Source organism: Patagioenas fasciata, chromosome 3 (assembly GCF_037038585.1).
Source record: "Patagioenas fasciata isolate bPatFas1 chromosome 3, bPatFas1.hap1, whole genome shotgun sequence".
In the NCBI taxonomy this organism is placed as follows: domain Eukaryota; kingdom Metazoa; phylum Chordata; class Aves; order Columbiformes; family Columbidae; genus Patagioenas; species Patagioenas fasciata.
Genome location: NC_092522.1, coordinates 122326916 through 122334178, shown reverse-complemented (window position 1 = coordinate 122334178; position 7263 = coordinate 122326916).

Genomic DNA, 7263 nt, shown 5'->3' with positions numbered 1-7263 from the left:
ACCCCTGCCATGACAGGGACATCTTCACCAGCTCAGGTTGCTCAGAGCCCCGTCCAGCCTGGCCTGGGATGTCTCCAGGGATGGTTCATCCACCACCTCTCTGGACAACCTGGGACAGGCTCTCACCACCCTCAGTGCAAACAATTTCTTCCTCATGTCTGTCCTGAATCTCCCTCCTTTAGTTTAAAACCATTACAACTTGTCCTATTTTTAATCCATTTTTCTAGGAAAGAACTTCCACTGTCTCGGTCTGTTCTCTGTCTTTAACTACCAACATTGCCTTATTCTTGCTAACTTTTAAGCTCATCAGCTGTCCTTGATCAATGCCTGTCCATGTTCATCCATGCGTTTGACCTACTGCTCATAAATGTGGAGGAGCAGAGGACAAGTGTGGTCAAGGGTGGCAGCTTGGTCTCTTGTAGCTGTGAGATGACTGGACTTGCATCTGTAGAGACATGAGAAGACAAACTGAAGTCCTGAGGACTCCACACCTCAGGAGAATTTACTTCAGCTTATTTGGGGAACTGCGATGTTTCTATGAGAGGAGGTGTCCAAGACAGCTGGCTGATTTTTTTCGAAGAGAACTTATTCAGAGCTTGGGAACAAACCCTGCCTTTGCACATGAAAATCAGGAATTTCAGCACAAAAACCTGCTTGGCTAATTAAGATGCTCCTTAGTGAAATAAGCTGCTGAAAGGGAGCATACAAGAAATGGAAATAAGGAGAGAAAATGAAAGAAGAGTGCAAATGAATTTCTTGGGTACTTAGGGATAAAAGCAGAAGGGCTAAAGACCAGCTGGAGCAAAGACCGGCCAGGGATGCTAAGAGTAACAAACAAGGGGTTAGCAAGTATTTTAACAACGTACTTCAGGGAAAATGTGGATTGATTGTTGGATGGTGGAATAGCCTAGTGATGGATGATTATGGAAAGGGTTGAATGCTGCTTTTTGCCTCAGTTTTTTTAGGTCAGACTTGCTCCAAGCCTCTGCACACAACAGCATTTTGGAAGGAAAAGAACAGCTAGCAGTGGGGGAAGAAAAAGTTTAGGGACTATTTAGTGAAATTAAATGTATTTACACCCGTGAAACTGGATTAGATTCACCCTCATGCTCTGATGGAGCCCTCTGATGTGATTGTGAGGCTGCTGCCTTGTCATTGACAAAAAAACCCATGATGCCTGGTCTCTGTCCACCCATCAGGTGTCTCCAAGCATTATACACATCTTAAGAAATGGCAAAAGGAGGATGTGGAGAGCCATAGAGGTCCTTCTCACCTTGGTTCCTGGAAAGATCATGGAGCACATCCTCCAGGGATTAATTTCGGGATGTATATAGAGCAAGAAGACAGGGACTTGGAGACCCCAAGCTACACAACACAGTTGTATGGAGACTGGTGTACGAGCTGCTCTGCAGAATCAGATGTGGGACTCCAGGGTGAGACAGAGCCTACAAAGGAATTTGCTTGTTTTCTTTGGCAGCAATGACTTTAAATCTGAACCAGGAAGAAGGATTGCATTGTGGGGCTATGAAGAAAACCCTTAGCACTGAAGTCCTGGTACTAAACCCTTTCCTTCTCTGCCAGAGCAGAATGGTGGGACAAATTCCTCCTTCCACTGTGACACGTGACAAATCTCCCAGTCTCTCAGTATAGTTTGCGTCAAACAGTCACAGGTGAAGGCACAGAAGTGGTGAGAAATCCAGAGTTTCCGCTCTCCTGGGGACTGCCCTGACCACTGAACCATCACATGCCCCTTCTGACTTGGTTGCTCTCAAACCAGACTCAAACCTGGGAGCCTTCCTCCCTCCAGACAAGAAAATGGAAGAAATACTGAGTAAGAAAATGGTAAAAAACCCAAATAAGGGCTGTTCCCAGGCAGTGTGGCTGCCTATATATCGCCAGCCCCTTGGCCGAAACTTTCCCCTTTGCGCAGGGCAGCGGCTCAGCCCTGCTGTGTGGCTTTTTGGCTGATCCCACCCAGGGCACACACTGCAAGATCTTTCATTTCCTTTTGATGGTTGGGTTTTTTTTGCCTGCAGGAGGATTTCCAGGAAGACTACAACACACCATCCTTTGGATAGGTGTCGGAGACTGCTTCTCCCCCTGATAGGACCTCTGGAACATCTTCCCTCCACTGTCCTCTCCTCTTACATGACAAGGAACTGTCTGAGAAATAATTCCCCAATTGTCTATGGAAAATTCTGACATCCCTGGGATCACCACTCAGAGCAGACTGGCAGCTAATGAAGATAATTAAGAATTTATAGTCACCTTTCTTAACAAGCTGGCCACGTGTTCCCATGGGAATTTGAGAGGACTGTTGTCTTCTGCCTGTGTCAGGTGAGCTTATAAGAGGCCCACGCAGATGTCCCTGCTCATGACAGGGGTGGCACTGGGGGAGCTTTGAATGTCCCTTCAACCCAAACTGTTCTATGAACACCTTCATTAGGACTTTGCTAAGTTCTGTGCTGTGGTTAGGCTTGTGCTAGCAAACCAAAAGGCTGAGAAGCGTTTTCAGGTGATAGAGTTCAGTGGTCACCTGGCAGGATTTAGGCACAGGGTAGCAATTCCCAGGCAAGGTCTGGGAGCTTGCCTGTGTCAGGGACCACTCCTAAGGTGTAGTTTGTCTGTGGATGCCCTGTTTTGTGATCAATAATATGAACCTGGTCAGACTGGCCACTTGGCCTTGAGTCCTGGCTGCTGGTAGAGATACAGCTCTTGGTGTTCCCCTCCACACAACTGATCTTACCTCTGGGAGAGAGGTTTGTGTGTCATGATCTCCACAGCCTTGGCTTAAAAGTGCACTAGGGATCTATCTCTTTGCAAGACTTGGAGTCATTGATCACTGCTGCTTTATTAGAAAGGTTCATCGCCCACCATCCTGACTGCATTTCTTCATGCAGATGCTGTGACTAAACTGGTGAAATGGAGGGGAGCAGGGTCCCTTCTCTGTCCCCAAGACCAACTTATATGGCCCAGACAGGCTTATATGGTTAAACCCTCATGTCCTAAATGAGGTGGTTGCACCCATATTGCCTATTCGGGATAGTGCCTGGCTTACACTTATTCCTGAGCCATACTTGCCAGATGTTTGAGCCAGTTCTAGCTGGACTGGACCAACACCATTCCAGGAACCGTGCTGAAAATGGAGCAGGCAGAGCTGACCCTTGGTAAGCCACACACCAAAGCCCCATGGGGGACAGGGCAGACTAATGAGCTGCTGTTTTCACAGGGTGAGCCTAATAGCATTAAGAACTTGATCCGTCTGATTTGGTTAGAAGCCTTGCACCAGGCTTCCAGTTTTAATTCACCTGCAGGACAGGCTCTTCTCTAAAAGCCCAGTCCCAGCAGCTTCCAGAGGACACGCTGAGCATGCCAAGGTGTTCACATCTGAAAGGCCAGAAGGTCCTCAGCTCTATCTCAAACTGGGCAACCACAGCATGGGGCGTCCCATGTCTCATTTTCCACCTTATAATCAGAGGATAATTGTTCTAACTACCTTTCTGGGGTGGTAGGAAGGAGCTGACCTTTGCAAATCTCTGCACAACATTGTTAACAACATTCCTGCTTCCCCTTGAGTTGCCTCCTTAACTACTCAGGCTGCAAGATAAAGCAACTGGGAAAAACTCCCTCTGTCTCCCTGAGCAATCCCCATCCTAAATGAAATCCCCTCGTAGCACATGGCATTTTGGGAGCAGCTCCCTCCAACCCGCATTGTTCCCAGGGAGAAGAGACAATGATCTAAGAATGCAAAGCTCTTGAAACCCCTCCAGAAAGCTGCGATTTACGAGCAGCCTGTTCCAGCTGACAGAGGGGAATCGTCAGTGGAACAAAACCATTGTGCAATAGCCCCCTTCCTCCTTCTCCTCCCCCTCCAAGAGGCAGGCGTGGGTTCTTGCACCAGCATCTCAGGGCTGGGGAATTGCAAACCTCTTGCAGTGGATGACCCAGGGTGTTTTGCAGCACGTTAAGATGCTGAAGGCAACAGTGACCAAGATGACTTGGCCACCCCAATGCTCAGACTACGTGGACTCATCTGGGTGTTCCTGCTCCATCAAGGGGATTGGACTAGATGATCTTTCGAGGTTCCTTCCAATTCCTAACATTTTGTGATTCTGTGACTCTGCACCATCTTCCTTTTGCAAGGTTAGGGCAAGTCCAGGTCTTGGCTGCTCTGAGTGATGGGTGTCTCGGCCCTTCTTGATAAAACAGATGGAAAGGATGAGAGATGACAGCTTGAAATCAAGATCTTGCCCCGTATCTGATCTTCACTTACCTTAAAATCCACATTCAACCATTGCAGCTTGGGGCTCAGCTTGACATGGCTCAGGGGTGTCCCCTTGTTGGGGAGGGAGGTGCTGGTGTTATTCAGCTTTCCAGATTTCTTGGGTAGCATGAAGACTGGTGAGGATTTCATAGAACTGTGGAACAATAGAATAGTTTGGCTTGGAAGGGGCCTTCAAAGCTCATCCAGTCCAACCCTCCTGCCATGAGCAGGGACATCTTCACCCAGCTCAGGTTGCTCAGAGCCCCGTCCAGCCTGGCCTGGGATGTCTCCAGGGATGGTTCATCCACCACCTCTCTGGCCAACCTGGGACAGGCTCTCACCACCATCAGGGTAAACAATTTCTTCCTCATATCTGGCCTGGGAGCTGTTTACACATCTTTTGGTGCTGCTCCTCCTTCGGGCTGCTGCAGGGCTCCACCAGACACCAGCTGGGCTATAAGCAATTCCCGAGGAATGATTTTTCCCTGGTGTTTTGGGATGTCTCGCTCCCTTGTGCGCATCTCCCGAGACACAGCACTTGGTTGCACAACGTGCAGCAAAGGAAGCGAGTCCGAGCCTGGTTTCGGTGTGTAGTCTGCCACCTCCTCCTTGTAATTATTACTTTATTTTCTTTCCCTCCCCTTCTATCTTCCTTGATCTAAAATAAAACACACTTAGCAGACAGTCTGTGAAAAAAAAAGAATTAAAAAAAAAACATCACAAGGTGCTGGAAACACTCCAGATGGTTTTTTTCCCCCTATATATATTTATATATATATATATATAAATATATATATATAAAAGAGGTTAAGACTGTGATAGCAAAATTAGCACGTAGCAGAGGAAACCTGAAAATTCAGTCTTTAAGTCTTTAAACCTGCCATTCCCTGGCTTTCCTGGTGTAAATGGGACCTATCGGGACATTTCTGTGTTTGTATCTCTATTGAATTTCATTAAAGGTTATATGGAAGCTATTGTGGGAGACATGAAAAAAACCAAATTACTCACTGATTATAATATTGCACTTCCCAGTGACAAAAGAGTGAGGAATGGGACACTTTCCTAGGAACAATGACCCTTTTTATTGTCACTGCATTGGGGCTGTGACACAAGAGCAAGGTCTTGTCCCTTGTGGTAGACCATGCCAGGGAGCATGGCCAGCTGACCGTAAGTTCAAATGTGTAAAATTGGTTTGTGCTTCCTCTTAATTGACCCAAAGGAAGCCAGAAATCAAGCTGGGCCCATTCATTTTTAAATTGATTTCTTCATGCTGAAAAATATATAGAGCTTTGGGTTGACTGAAATTTCAGGGGTTGGGTCTATCTGGGTGAACGGTTGATACCCACTGAAGAAGAGAAAGTGGAAAAGGCTATTAAGGCTATTTCAGGGTAAATATTTTGACTGCTCATTACAAAACAATGCTTGAATGAAAATGAGGTGTTAGTGGTTTCAGTTTTAAATTGAAGTTTTTAGAAATGCTTTAATTAAAACAAAATGTAACCAATTGCAAAACTAGACTGACAACCCTCCCCATCCAAAATTTGCATGTACATGAGTTTTCTTGGGCAAGAAAAAATAATCAGAAATTGGGTCTTCTAGTTAACCCGGAAAAATGTGTCATCTTCCAGCCTGACCATTTAAATTTTAAAATGAGTTAGTTATTCACATGGACTAGTCTCAAACTTGCTCTTTGCTTTCAGTGAGGAACAGGTCTCGGTGCTGGGCAGCTGTGGACAACCCTTAAGTCAACATCCAGTAGATCCCTACTTCAAAGAGGTGGAGCAACAACCACCTCTGTGCTGCCACTGGTGCTCCAACTGGAGATACCACCATCTTGATTCAGTTGTCCACATGTGTGGTTGTATTAAAGGGTATTTTCTGACTGGATTGCAGAGGCATCAACCTTGTTGACACCAACCTTTCTCTGCAGTCATCGTAGGTCATCTGGAAAGGAGATGTGCATCTAGGCCACCTGTACAAGGAGAAGAACCATCACTCGAGGGCACAACTCATATCATTGAAGGCAGCTGAGACCTGGAGACTCCTTTTTGGGAATTTTGCGGTGGGAGTAGTGACCTGTACTCCTGTTTCTCAAGGCCAACCCAACCTTTGGATGACTCTTTTTTTTTTTTTTTTTTTACACTAAGTTCAGCAAAAGTCAGACAAACTTCTATTTATTTTTCTTCCCTAGCCTGATATTTTTAAAACACCTGGACCCACTTTTGACTCAGTGCCTGACTAACAACAAAACAGCACCTAACATAAAAGAGTGCCTTTCTTTTTTCCTTTTTCTTTTTTTCTCTTTTCTTTCTTTTACTTTTTTCTTCTTTCTTTCTCTCTCTCTCTCTCTTCCTTTCTTCCTTCCTTCCTTCCTTTCTTTCTTTCTTTCTTTCTTTCTTTCTTTCTTTCTTTCTTTCTTTCTTTCTTTCTTTCTTTCTTTCTTTCTTTCTTTCTTTCTTTCTTTCTTTCTTTCTTTCTCTCTTTCTCTCTTTCTCTCTTTCTCTCTTTCTCTCTTTCTCTCTTTCTCTCTTTCTCTCTTTCTCTCTTTCTTTCTTTCTTTCTTTTTCTCTCTTTCTCTCTTTCTTTCTCTCTTTCTCTCTTTTTCTCTCTCTTTCTTTCTCTCTTTCTCTCTCTCTTTCTTTCTCTCTCTCTTTCTCTCTTTTTCTCTTTCTTCATTCTTTCTCTTTCTTTCTTTCTTTTTTCTTTCTTTTTTCTTTCTTTTTTCTTTCTTTTTTCTTTTTCTTTGATCTTTTTTTATTTTCTTATCTCTTTTTCTTTTTTCTTTTCTCTTTTTTCATTTTTCTTTTTTTCTATTTTCTTTTTCTTTTTTCTTTTTTCCTTTTTTTCTTCTTTCTTCTTTCTTCTTTTTCTTTTTTCCTCTTTTGTCTTCTTTTTTTCCTTTTTTTTCTTATTTATTTTATTTTATTTTATTTTATTTTATTTTATTTTATTTTATTTTATTTTATTTTATTTTATTTTATTTTATTTTATTTTATTTT